This window comes from Scyliorhinus torazame, chromosome 8, assembly GCF_047496885.1.
Source record: "Scyliorhinus torazame isolate Kashiwa2021f chromosome 8, sScyTor2.1, whole genome shotgun sequence".
Lineage (NCBI taxonomy): Eukaryota > Metazoa > Chordata > Chondrichthyes > Carcharhiniformes > Scyliorhinidae > Scyliorhinus > Scyliorhinus torazame.
In genome coordinates, this window is record NC_092714.1 from 99356194 (window position 1) to 99370734 (window position 14541).

Genomic DNA, 14541 nt, shown 5'->3' on the forward strand with positions numbered 1-14541 from the left:
TCTTATCTTTTTCAATCACAGCCCTGCGAGGACACAGCAGCAGGAGCAGAGGCAGCAATACTTTTTTTTAATTGAGAAACCTAGATTTAGACATTATGGTCCCCAGTGCAAGATCCCACCATAGTTGGAAAGGGTAGGGAATATGAAAAGGTTAATCAAGAGCAAGTGATGACAAACACAGGTTTTAAATGCCAATAGAATGAAAAGAGGAGATAATCGCCATCTTGAGATAGATTCAGAAAACTGAACGGGGTAAGGAGTTACACAGTTTGGAGTTACTGGAGAGAATGTGGCAGAATGAGAAATGGTGCAATCCGTATTGATTTACAGATGGGACACAGAAATTGATTTCCTCACTGTGACGCAACACGCATTTTATTCCACCAGGCCTCCTCTCTGCTCAAAGAGGGAAGCAATAAATTGCAGAATGCATCGAAGCACATTTCTGGCCCACCCACAGCAGATCTACCAGAAACTACTAGGATGGGGCGAAATAATCTGTAGCTCATTACTAAGCTGCTTTTTGGATTTATCTTTGTCTAATTTACTTGCATTGATCCAAGTACATTTTTCTCACAGGTGCAGAGATAATCTCCATAACAGATGGGAAGCTGTTCAACTTACGTCACCTTCAAGCCAAAACTAAACTCACTCCAACTTCAGTCTTTGAGCATCAGTCTTCAGATGACCCTCATGTGTGTGAGTGCACCCTGAAACTGACCTCAAGGTAATTGTCGATTCCTTCTGCAAGGCATATGGGAAATGGGCCTATCACTATGCACCCAAAATCCAAGGTCCTCTTCCAACCTGCTTCCACAACATAATTGAATAATATAAATAGTGAGATCCTGCAAAATATAGCCCATTTTCCATAACTTGGGAGCCTCCTCTCAACAAGGCCAAATATGAACCCAAATTTCAGGTCATTCCCGCCATCAGGAATGTCTGGTCCTGCCAGTGACAAGTCCCCGCTGAACAATGTGAAACCCTGTTGTTAGCATCAATTAATGGGAGTCCGTGGCTTGTGACCAACCAAAATGGAGAAAGTTTATTTGGGAAGATACTGAACACATCGCATGATTTCACCAGGAGACAAAGAGCAAGTATGGGAGAGAACACAACCCTTGTCTTGGGCAGAATGTATTACTGCCCGTTATCAGTATATGTTGTAGGTAAGAGGTGTGTCTGTTCTTACCCTTGGAGTGCTGGTCCCAATTAAGCAATTTCAGCAGGAGGTTTTTGTGAGTTTAATAATTTTAATAAAAATCTTTATTATTGTCACAAGTAGGCTTACATTAACACTGAAATGAAGTTACTGTGAAAATCCCTTGTCGCCACACTCCGGCGCCTGTTCGTGTATGCTGAGGGAGAATTCAGAATGTCCAATTCACCTAACAGCACGCCTTTCGGGGCTTGTGAGGGGAAAATGGAGCACCGGGAGGAAACCCACGCAGACACGGGGAGAACGTGAAGACTCCGCACAGACAGTGACCCAAGCCTGGAATCATACCTGGGACCCTGGCGCTGTGAAGCAACAGTGCTAACCACTGTGCTACCGTGCCGTTAATTAAAAATATTCTCACACACTTGCCTTGAATCAAAAGCAACATCTCACGTGCCCATTCTCACACATACAAAGATTAGATATAGATAAGGAAATGCACCTTTACAGATTGTAGTTATCTCTATCCCTGACTTATAAATTCTGGTCTTTCATGTGACAAACCTGGAGTCTTTTTAATGGTTTCAATGAGTTAAAATTGAAGTGAGGGTCATATACAACATAGAGTTCATAGCACGTTGTGAAGTTTCTTGCAGTCAAATTTGAAGGGATGATCACCGATGATCTTTAACTGAAAGAGATTAGGCTTCATGATTTTGTACTTACAGCTTACTTCAAGTCGGATTGACAGACTGGCTGAACTGACTGTTTTGATGGCTCGGGTGGTTCTACTGGCAACAGTTTGTGCTGATTTTTATAAAAGCAGACAGAAAACAGGGCTGTCTCATCATGTGACTTTGTACTAGTCCAAGTCCTTTTCCAAATGAGGGTGGTGATCATGTTGATTCCGACAACCTGTATTGTGCTTTAACACTGTTAGGAAATCAAAGGTTGTTTTGAAGGATTTATGTTTGTATTGGTAAACATTAGAAATAAGGTAGAGTTTTAGGTGGGTTTAATTTAATGTTTCTGTGCTTGGAATGGACCTATAATTAGGTTAATGCTGAACAAAGGTGCTTGTGCGTTGGGGGGAGGGGAAAGTGTTGTTTAAGTTCCAACTGTGAGACAGGGAGCTACGGCATGAAGAGTAAATATAATTGCATGGCAACTCGAGGCCCTTGTAAGGAAAAAAAACGTTTCTTTGTTTTCAGTTTTAGCTGGAAACTAAAGTAGTTGGAGACAGGAAGAGGGTGAGAAGGCAGCTCTTATAGCTATGCTCGAAGCAAGTAAAGTTGTGCAATGGAGCAATATGCAGGATGGTCGGTTCTAGAAACTTGGAAATAGAAAGGGTAATGTTCTTGGGCTGCACAGACAAAGCTGAGAAGGAACCAACTGGTGAGAAGTTAAGTTTCTAAATGTGTCTAAAGTAATCCAAAAGTTTGTCTGCAAAACAAATGTTAACATAATTGGGAAGACAGTATTGGCTGGATATGAGAGTTTGTGTCAACAGGGGGAGTCAGACAAGACAAAGAAACCCAAATGGAGTTTGTGTAAAACCTGAAGTGGATTGATGGTTACAAGTGGAAGCTCTTTTCAAAAGAGTCCTTTGTAAAGAAAATGGGGTGGATTTTGCAAGGCAACCTGCTAATGGAAAGCCTTGTTACGTGAAAAGTTTTTAAAGCGTGGTTTGGGAATGGAGTTTGGAAACTCTCATGTGACAGTCATCTGGGAGGATTCTGAGGAGAAATGCACAGACAAACTTGCATTCCGTGTGGGTTTGACCACTGCCAATCTGTGTGCTTTTAAAAAAAGAACTTTGAGTGTCGATGAGCATTGTAGCTTCAAATGTACTTTGTCATTCATATTTACCTTCACATCTGTGTGTAATTGTTACATGAAGGAGGGGGTAAAGGAGTATTATATTATAATTATTTGTTTTCCTGTTTAATAAATGTCCTTTTCTGATTGTTAAAATTAATTAGCGGTCCTGTGACTCTGTTCCTCTATGTTTGTGAAAAAAAGTAAAAGTTATGGGGCGGGATTCTCCTGTCCGCCAACCGCGTTTTCCGGTGCGGCTTGCCCCCACCAGCAGCGGAATTCTCTGTTCCCGTAGCTGGCCAATGGGGTTCCCCATTGTGGCTACCCCATGCCACCGGGAAACACGCAGGTGTGTGTGTGGTGCCCGGCGGACCAGAGGATCCCGCCGAAGGAGAATTCAGCTACTGGTCTTTTGAGGAGGCTTCCATTCTGGAAACTTCCCATCCAATTATAACATCAGCTGGAATAATGTCAACTTGGGGGTTTGAGATGTCAGTGTCTTTGTTTTTAGATAACCCACTCAATTTGAAATAACCTTTTGGATTGGTTTCAGTAAAGGGCATTGATTCACATCTGTCTCAAATGTTCCTTTGTTACCTCTTGAAGCACGGGAATAGTTTCGTAGAAACATAGAAAATAGGAGCAGAAGGAGGCCATCTGGCCATTCGAGCCTGCTCCATCATTAATTATGATCATGGCTGATCATCCAATTTAATAGCTTAATCCCGCTTTGTCACCATATCCTCTGGTCCACTTTGCCCTGAGTGCTATATATTACTGCTTCTTGAAAACATACAATGTTTTGGCCTCAACTACTTCCTGTGGGAACAAATTCCACAGGATCACCACTCTCTGGGTGAAGAACGTTTCCCTCATCTCTGTCCTAAATGGTATCCTCAGACTGTGACTCCTGGTTCTCGACACACCTATCATCGTGAACATCTTTCCTGCATCTACACTGTCTGGTAGCATAGTAGTAAGGCCACTGCATCAATAATCCAGAGGTTCCGGCTAATGCTCTGGGGACATGGGTTCAAATCCCACCAACTAGTGGAATGTAGAATTCAACAAACTAAACTAGAATTTAAAAAAATTTACTCCAATGGTGATTGTCAAAAAAAACCATTTGGTACACTAATGTCCCTTTAGAGGAAAGAATTTGGCGTGATTCTCCGTTCCTGAAACTAAGGGCGGGATTCTCCATTGCCCGATGCCGATATCATAATTGGCGATCGGGCGGGGAGTCCCGTGCCTGGGACAGGTGGCAGACGCGGTCAGCGCCATCAGCAACACCGCCTGGATCAGTCTGCAGTGCCGGAATAAACTGCACAACCTCATCAGGGCGGCCAGGGTCAGTAGGCAACTCTGTGCCCCTAGCACTAACCCCATCCCACACACCCATAGCCCGACCATCCCCACCCTGCACCACATGCCATCACCATACCAGTCGCCATGGCCGGGTGTCCTGGCCACTGAGGCCACCAGCTACCCGCCCCCTGGGCTGCATGCTATTGAATTAAGCTATTGAATTGGATGTAACATTGTTGTTTCCACCTCCCCCCACCCCCAGGAGAAGGCCGTCTGTATTAGCCGACGGCATGGTTGCACAGAAGGTAGCACTGCTGCCTCACAGCTCCAGGGTCCAGGTTCAATTCCGGCCTCGGGTGACTGTCTGTGTGGAGTTTGCACTTTCTCCCCGTGTCTGCGTGGGTTTCCTTCGGGTGCTCCGGTTTCCTCCACAGTCCAAAGATGTGCAGGTTAGGTGGATTGGCCATGCTAAATTGCTCCTTCGTGTCAAAAGGTTAGGTCGAGTTATGGGGATTGCGTGGGATCCTGGGCTTCAGTAGGGTACTCTTTCCAAGGGCTGATTCAGACTCAATGGGCTGAATGGCCTCCTTCTGCACTGTAAAGCTATGATTTTATGAGTGGGAGACGACTGGAGGGAGACCGCCGAACCTGCGGCCCCTCGCTGTGGCTGAGCAGAGGGTCCTGGACATGGTCGGCGGCCCAGAAGAGAGGGAAGTCGCCGGGATAGAGATTGGCCACGGGCGAGAGAGTGAGACCCCACTTGGTTGCGGTTCCCATGCCACGTTTGTCAATTCCCCCAACACCACTCCCACACCACCCTCACAACCTCCTCCACACCATGCTCACCCTCACCCCCACACCACCCTCACTCTCATACCACCCTCCCCTTCACCCCCACCATGCCACTGCCTGCGGTCTAATCATGCGTCTCGTCTTGTGTCTTGCAAAGCCAGCTGGTGATGGGGCAGGGTCATCTGGTGATCCCCGCCCCCAGCCAGTGCCACAGCCACAGCACCCCCCCACCATGTGTCGAGCAGCGATGAGCAGAGCAACACGGATGGCAGCCCTCGCCAAGAGACTCAAGGTACCCCAGAGCACGAGTCCGGGGATAACACAGATTTCCCATCACAGCTGTCTCCAACACCCTCCACCTTTCCAGAGACACTCACATCGGTTGGGCACTTTAGTGAAGAGGCTTCTGGGACACGCTCTGGTGCACACAACACAGCTTCACTGGGACTTCAGGTGGAGGTAGGAACACCCAAGAGGGCGGACATCGAAGGGTGGACTGACCCCAGGGTCTAGAACCCCAGATGGGTTTCAGGTTTCTGGAACAGACAGTCCCATCGATTGTGGAGATGCAGTCACAGAGCCAGGTACTACATGAGTGATTGTCGGCAAGCATTGAGCACCTGCAGGTGCAGTTCGAGGAGTTCAATTGTGCTCAGGAACAGGAGGTGGTGCCAACCCTGCGTGCCACCCAGGCCCATACCAAGGATTTTGGCTGTGGATCAGCATGTCCAAGATCTGGGGAATTCTGTGCAGTTGCTGGCTGAGGTCTCCGTGCCCCTGCCCAGGTTCGCTCCCACCCCCTGCAGTCGGTGATTCTGGAGGCGATCAGAGCTTCCTGTGCACACTAGCACATACGTCATATAGCCTCCTGTGCCTGCCTGGGACCCATGTCCTGTCCATCCTCATCATCCGCCTCGTCGGACGAAACCCGTGTTCATTCTCTTCCTCCAGCATGTCGCCCCTCTGCTGCACAATGTTGTGAAGGATTCAGCTGGCCGCCACGAGGTGGCCGATATACTGGAAGGCCGCTCCAGAGTGGCCCAGGCACTGAACCATATCTTCAAAAGGCCGCTCGATGACGTTCCTGATCGCTCCATGGGCGCCATTGCAGCAGGTGTTGGCATCACTCTGTGGCCTCCAGATAGGTGCCATCAGCCACGACCGCGGTAGATAACCACTGTTGCGCAGGAGCCAGCCCCCAGCTGGGGGAGGGGAAGGGTCGTCTCCATAAGACCATAGACATAGGAGCGGAAGTAAGGCCATTCGGCCCATCGAGTCCACTCCACCATTCAATCATGGCTGATTTCAACTCCATTTACCCGCTCTCTCTCCATAGTCCTTAATTCCTCGAGAAATCAAGAATTTATCAACTTCTGTCTTAAAGACACTCAACGTCCCGGCCTCCACCGCCCTCTGTGGCAATGAATGCCACAGACCCACCACTCTCTGGCTGAAGAAATTTCTCCTCATCTCTGTTCTAAAGTGACAACCTTTTATTCTAAGGCTGTGCCCCCGGGTCCTAGTCTCCCCTGCTAATGGAAACAACTTCCCTACTCCACCCTATCTAAGCCATTCATTATCTTGTAAGTTTCTATTAGATCTCCCCTCAACCTCCTAAACTCCAATGAATATAATCCCAGGATCCTCAGACGTTCATCGTATCTTAGGCCTACCATTCCTGGGATCATCCGTGTGAATCTCCGCTGGACCCGCTCCAGTGCCAGTATGTCCTTCCTGAGGTGTGGGGCCCAAAATTGCTCACAGTATTCTAAATGGGCCTAACTAATGCTTTATAAAGCTTCAGAAGTACATCCCTGCTTTTATATTCCAAGCCTCTTGAGATAAATGACAACATTGCATTTGCTATCTTAATTACGGACTCAACCTGCAAGTTTACCTTTAGAGAATCCTGGACTCGGACTCCCAAGTCCCTTTGCACTTCAGCATTATGAATTTTGTCACCGTTTAGAAAACAGTCCATGCCTCTATTCTTTTTTCCAAAGTGCAAGACCTCGCACTTGCCCACGTTGAATTTCATCAGCCATTTCTTGGACCACTCTCCTAAACTGTCTAAATCTTTCTGCAGCCTCCCTACCTCCTCCATACTACCTGCCCCTCCACCTATCTTTGTATCATCGGCAAACTTAGCCAGAATGCCCCCAGTCCCGTCATCTAGATCGTTAATATATAAAGAGAACAGCTGTGGCCCCAACACTGAACCCTGCGGGACACCACTCGTCACCGGTTGCCATTCCGTAAAAGACCCTTTTATCCCAACTCTCTGCCTTCTGCCTGACAGCCAATCATCAATCCATGTTAGTACCTTGCCTCAAATACCATGGGCCCTTATTTTACTCAGCAGTCTCCCGTGAGGCACCTTATCAAAGGCCTTTTGGAAATCAAGATAGATAATATCCATTGGCTCTCCTTGGTCTAACCTATTTGTTATCTCTTCAAAGAACTCTAACAGGTTTGTCAGGCATGACCTCCCCTTACTAAATCCATGCTGACTTGTCCTAATCCGACCCTGCACTTCCAAGAATTTAGAAATCTCATCCTTAACAATGGATTATAGAATCTTGCCAACAACCGAGGTTAGGCTAATTGGCCTATAATTTTCCATCTTTTTCCTTGTTCCCTTCTTGAACAGGGGGGGTTACAACAACGATTTTCCACTCCTCTGGGACTTTCCCTGACTCCAGTGACTTTTGAAAGATCATAACTAACGCCTCCACTATTTCTTCAGCTATCTCCTTTAGAACTCTAGGATGTAGCCCATCTGGGCCCGGAGATTTATCAATTTTTAGACCTCTTGGTTTCTCTAGCACTTTCTCCTTTGTGATGGCTACCATATTCAACTCTGCCCCCTGACTCTCCTGAATTGTTGGGATATTACTCATGTCTTCTACTGTGAAGACTGACGCAAAGTACTTATTTAGTTCCTCAGCTATTTCCTTGTCTCCCATCACTAGATTACCAGCGTCATTTTGGAGCGGCCCAATGTCTACTTTTGCCTCCCGTTTGTTTTAAATGTATTTAAAGAAACTTTTACTATCATTCCTAATGTTACTGGCTAGCCTACCTTCATATTTGATCCTCTTTTTCCTTATTTTTCTCGAACGTGTGGAATCATCGAGTGTGCCAGGATGAAGGCATTGCACGTACTGCTTGCGTATTGGGCGCAGACGTGCACGGTGCGCATCTGATGGTCACATATCAGCTGCACATTCATCGAGTGGAGCCCCTTTCAGTTTGTGGAAAGCAGCCTGCCATCTTGCAAGTGCTTCTAGGAGGACATGTATCCCGTCAATCACCCCCTGGACTCAGGGCATGCCAGCAACAGTGGCGAACTCCACTGCCCAGGCATCCTGGTAGGCTTGGTTCACATTAAATGGATGTATTGTGCTGAGCGGGCATAAGGGACTCCATGACGACGTGATTGCACTGGTGCACTGATCTCTGTGAGATCCCAAACAGGTCCCCACTCAGCATCTAAAGGTTCAGGGTGACCATCACCATGACACCCATCGGGAGCGGGTGTCCTCCTCCATTCCCCCACAGTGCCAGGTGTGCCATGATCTGGCAGACATATCGCACTGTCTCCCTGCTCAGCCGGAGACTTCGACACAAGATTACTGTGGGCAAATACACTCTCCACTCTGAACCCCAAATGAATGTTTGTGGATGTCTCTTTAGAATCCCACGCCCCCTCTCCCCATGATTGCCACGTGTGAGTTTCCAAACTCCACTCCCAAAAGCACACTTTAAAATCTTCTCTCAGAAGTTTACCTTCCCATAGTGGTTTGCACTCTCAAATCCACATTAGGTTTTCAAACTGACACTTTTAAAGAAAGCTTCCACTCCTCTTTTAACAGTGAATCTAGTCCAGGATTTTACACCAACTCCTTTAGGATTTCTTTGTCTTGACTGCTGTGCAAACTGCTCACAAATGCTTTAACTCTCGATTCCCAGACTGTATTAAAATAGCATCATATGTTTGATCTACTTTTGAAGGCTGCTATCCCACTTTGAATCTGGTTACTGGAATTGTTTATTTTACTCAGAACACTTCATTTACTCTTTCTCTGAATTCCTCTGAACCGTACCTTGTTGACATAACTTCTCGAACACTTCTCTTCGTTTCTCTCATTTCTTTAATGAGCTGGACTTTAGTTTTCTGGCACAAAAACAGAAAATGCTGGAAAATCTCAGCAGGTCTGACAGCATCTGTGGAGAGAGAACAGAGCTAGCATTTCGTGTCAGGATAACTCTTTGATGGTCAGTTTGAGAAAAACAACTCCTTTCCTCAGAGCCTTGAGCAGAATTCTGAGATACTAAAAAAAAGGTCAGGCTGGAAAATGAATTAGTGGCATCACAGCCTGCCTAGCTGTTAACCTTAACCTTTTCATCACACCTTTAGCAGATGTATAATCTGGATACCTTAACCGAAGTTATTTTATTGATATTACTGCAACAGACATATAAAATAATATATATAAAAAATTCCGACATTCATCACATAGTGGACAATTAAACAACTAATTGTCGAAGGAGGCTCTCGAACATCAGTAAAGTGATGGAAGATGTTTTTGATGATGTTCTCATCACCTGATTCATTAATAACCTGTTGATTAATACTCAATTTGCTTCTGCCACAGCCACTCAGCTCCTGACCTCATTACAATCTTAGTAAAAACATGATCAAAGAACTGAACTCATGAGGTGAGGTAACATATCAAGGCAGCATTTGGCTGAGTATGGCATCAAGGAACCTGAGCGAAGCTGAAGTCAATGGAAATCAAGAGGGAAACCTTCAATTGGTTGGAATCACACACTTAACAGAAAGGGAGATGATTGATGCTGTTGGAGGTCAATTAGCTAATCCTGGGGCCTTACTGTAGGATTTCTTCAGCGGTGTCCTCTGCCCAACCATCTTCACCTGCTTTATCAATGAACTTCCCTCCAGCAAAAGGTCAGAAGTGGGGATGGTGGGCACAGTAAGAAGTCTTACAACACCAGGTAAAATCCAACAGGTTTGTTTTGAATCACTAGCTTTCACTCACCTGATGAAGGAGCTGCGCTCCGAAAGCTTAGCAAAAGGTTTCATTTTATTAATGCACAAGTATTGTGCGATGCCAACTATTTTTAACCTACTTGGGAATGGCCAATACCAAGGAAGTTGTCATGATACTTTGACCATGTGAACATCTACCTTACTAGCTTTCATTCCTCAAAGACCTGGGGCTGGATTCTCCTCTGGCGTGATTCTCCATTGCGCTGGCAATGCACCCATACCCTGGGATTTCCCGACGGCATGGGGCCGCCCACAATGGGAATTCCCATTGGCCGCTGGCAAGGCGGAGAATCCAGCTGCCGGCGGGGGTGCATCGCACCAGAAAACTGGTGCCGTGGGATGGAGAATCCTGCCCATGGTGGTTGTTTGGTGATGAGGGCTCTGGCCTGGAGTGATGGCAGTGGTTTCCAGTGACAGAGGGAGATAAACAGATATAATGAAGTCTGTTTTCATCATAATGAGGTCCAGGCTACTGAAATAAATGTGAGACTGTTTGCATTTTCAAGTCTTGTTTCAGGTGTCTGGATAAGTCTGATGGAGAATAGTCAGGGTTTTCAGAATTATTGTACTATTATTGCTGTGCACTACATAATGTTGAAATGAAGAATGTCATGCTCCTTCAGAAGCTGAAAAGAATGAAGATGAAGACAAGGATAAGTACCTCCATCCCAATTGCATGATCAGGGTGTACAGGAATGGGATGGTGTGGAATGGAGGAGTTCTTGCCTGATGCACACACTGAACAAAGATTTATACATGAAGGCACTTAATAACTGCTTGTTCTCGCCTTACTGCTTTGCAAAATCCCTCACTAATACTTATGGCATTGTCCTTCATAAGTTAGAAGCCAGATATTATCCTACTCACCATACAATGAGCATACTGAGAAATGAATTTGAAATCTTATGTATTCAAGCATATTTAGTTTCTATAACCACATTCATCCAAAGTTCCCAGAAAAATCATACATCATAACTACAGCTACTTTTTAACATTGCATCTGTCCTTTACTTGAATTCTCATCTAATACTTCCTCAAAGTACACTCTGTATAAGGAGAGATCCAGCGTCACAAGAAGGGTTTTGCGTGAGCCTTAGATGGTCGAGGTTACTCTCATCTTAGAGAAGTAGCTGTCCCAGAGCAGGAAACATACAGCTGCTTTTCCCTTCCGCTATGTTCACGTGCATACAATAAAATTTGATCTTAAGGAAGCAGACTCAATGCTACTATCAAGAGAAACAACACATTGGTGGCCATTCCTTGCAGCCCACTGGTGCTTGGCAGTGGTGTTAGTGCTGTCATTACAGGACAAATGGTTCCATCTGTGACAATATGTATATTGTAAGGTAATTGAAGGGTTAACAATTTAATGTAAATGCATCCAACCACTAGATGGTGATCAAGAGCATACACGTGGATCATGTGATACCCTTGATTCTGAGAGTACGTGATTAAGCTTGATAGAAAATAGTCATGTTTTCGGAAGCTCTGTAGATAGAATCATAGTCTTAGTTTATTTGTAGTATTTATATCTTAGTAAGCAATTCAAATCTATTTAGTTGTAATGTTAATAAATCATTTTTGTTCAAAACATAGCTTGATGTTCTTTATGAAACAGTACACCTCAAAGCCATCCTCATCCAGAAAGCAAAGTACATCACATGGTACCAGGATTGGAAATGGTAAGGTACCAGGTCTGCGTGCTACGATAAATAGAAAGGTTCAGCACGTGAAGAAAAGTTTAAAAAATAAAATCTCCGTGAAACAAAACTTAAAGAAGAATTCTACCAGGCTCTGACTGCAATCGATGACATCGAAGAACTTCCTAGTCGAAGAGAATGGAAGGTCTGCAAACACTAGGGCAAATTCGTATTCCAGGTAAAGTAGATGTCAATTGGAGCAATTTCAAGTAGCAGTTTGAATTGTATATCTCTGCCCTAGACCTAGAAGCGGCCAGCGGAAAATAGTGTTGTTTCTAGCAGTGGCTGGTTCGAGCCCTAGAAATTTTGAACTCACTCAGATTTGAGGATGAGGCAGATAAAAAAAGAACAATAAAGTAATTAAGAAGTTCGACAAGCACTGCCAGTTGCAACATGAATGATCTGTGTTCAGGCAAAGAGTGCAAAAAGCAGGTGAAATGCTTGACTGCTTCATAACGGATCTGAGACTTAAAGCACAGATATGTAATTTTTTGATTCTCCTAGACTCACTTCTGTGAGATCAGATAGTCGACGGAGTAAAATGCAATAACCTGCGATAAAGATTATTGAGAAAGTCTGATTCAATGTTAGAGGGCACGATCATTTTTCTGAAATGTTGGTCGGAGTAACTGGCGCGAAAACTAACAATGTGGCCGACGCCATTAATATAGTGGCGCACCTAAAAAAGAAATGTGCTCCAGACGGCAACCATTTTGCGCATGACATCATGAGATTCATGACGTGTAAACGGTGTGGCAACACCCACCAGATAAAAAAATGCCCTGCACTTGGAAAAACCTGTGCGCAATGTCATAAATTAAACCACTATGCATCTCGGTGCAGATCGGGAACAAATTTGCAGCAGTTAAACTAAGCAATTTACATGGGTTCCTGCTCTGGCAAAATCGTATTGTTATACTAACTTCTTTAAGACACATGATCCTCAGCAAGGTGCATGAAGGCCATCTGGGGATGGAAAAATGTAAAAGAAGAGCTCATGAGTCTGTGTATTGGCCAGGAAATAATGATGACATTAGTAACCTAGCCGCACACTGTGAAACGAGTCAGAAGAACCAGTCCCATCCCATTAACAGAGGGAGGCACTTACAATGCACAAAATCGCCACAACCCCATGGTTGAAAGCAGGTATTAGCTCTGTTTTTCTTCCAAGGCAATGAATATTTGTTTGTCATGGACTACTTTTCGACTTATCCTGAGGTAATCAAGCTACCCAACTCAAGTTTGAAGGCAGTCATCAAGGCTACGAAGGAAACGTTTGCTAGGCATGGCATCCCATTCCCCGTAATGAGTGACAATGGACCGTGTTTTGACAGCATCGAATGGACAGAGTGCTCCAAACAGTACGACTTTCAGCATGTCACCTCCAGTCCACTTGATCCAGAGTCCAATGGAAAGGCTAAGAAGGGAGCATATATAGCCAAATCAACTACTTTAAAAACCTTGGTATTCCAACAGCAACCCAAACGTAGCTTTGTTAAGCTACGGAGCGACACTACTTGCGACAGGATACTCACCAGCACAATTGCTGATGAATCAAAAGATACGTACCACATTAGTGTGCCTCACTACAGCAAATCCGGACAATAATGACGCAATCCAAAAAAGCAAGCAGAATAAACAGAAACAGCAATGTTACTATGACAGGACGGCGAAGAATCTAGCACCACTAGAGCATGAGGATAACATACGGTTACAGCTTCCAAGTGGATGGTCGAGCATGGCACATGTAATTAGCCAGGCAGCTCCACATTCTTACATCGTCGTAACGGAAGAGAGTTTGATCTCAAAGAGAAGCCGCAGAGTACTTCTTAAGGTGAAGACAACTCAACCCACATTTTCACATATAACGCTAGACACAGAGCTACTCAAAGCAACTCCTACAGCACAACAGCAAGATGTTGTTCCAGCAGTGAATACAACGACAGCAGCATTGGAACAAATACAACTGAGAAGATCCACACGTCTAAGAAAGAAACTGGACAGAATCAATTTGTGAACATTAAAAAAAATTGTTAACTTCTGGACAATAACAGTGAAACCATGTACAGCCTAAACAATAACCATGCCATGTACATATGTTTGTATGAATCGACAAACAATTTCAAAGAAAGGGGAATGTGACAATGTGTTATTGTAAGGTAAATGAAGGGTTAAAAATTGGTGATTAGGTGGGATAGAGAGTAGTCGCTTTTCAGAAACTCTGTGGATAGAATCGTAATCATAGCCAGATCAATGAAGAATAGAGTGGGATGTGAGGTGAAATTTAATAACCTATGGATATACATTTAGGGAGAGAACGGCATTTGAGGGTTGCTGATATTTGAGAAAATAATCAATGAACACTTTGTCAAATTCCCCAATTCTACTATTGTAAAACATATGACACAGCATGGGAGAATTGCCCTATCACTATCTGCAAAGATATTATAAATGCATTTTTATTTATATCCCCATTTAGTATTTCTAATACAATTGTAAAGCAGTTTTTTCTGTCCTGTTAATCCATTACAGAAGGACCCAATCCATGCATACTGCTAGAAAACTTGATAAATTATGGCCACTGTATTGTGTACATCTTCACATTTTATTCTAAATTAATGGAGCATAGCTTTTTGTTTCTAAAATATCTCATGATTGCACTTTGTGTCATCTGATTTTTGCACTTA

General features: G+C 44.6%; 1 long non-coding RNA gene across 1 annotated transcript in view; it reads right to left on the reverse strand.

The window, feature by feature from the left end:
- Positions 1-14541, reverse strand: part of LOC140428012 (uncharacterized) — a 56159-nt gene that overhangs the window by 1989 nt on the left and 39629 nt on the right. The window contains exon 2 of the long non-coding RNA XR_011948681.1: positions 9187-9307. This is a non-coding gene — a long non-coding RNA (uncharacterized lncRNA). The remainder of the gene's footprint in view (positions 1-9186; positions 9308-14541) is intronic.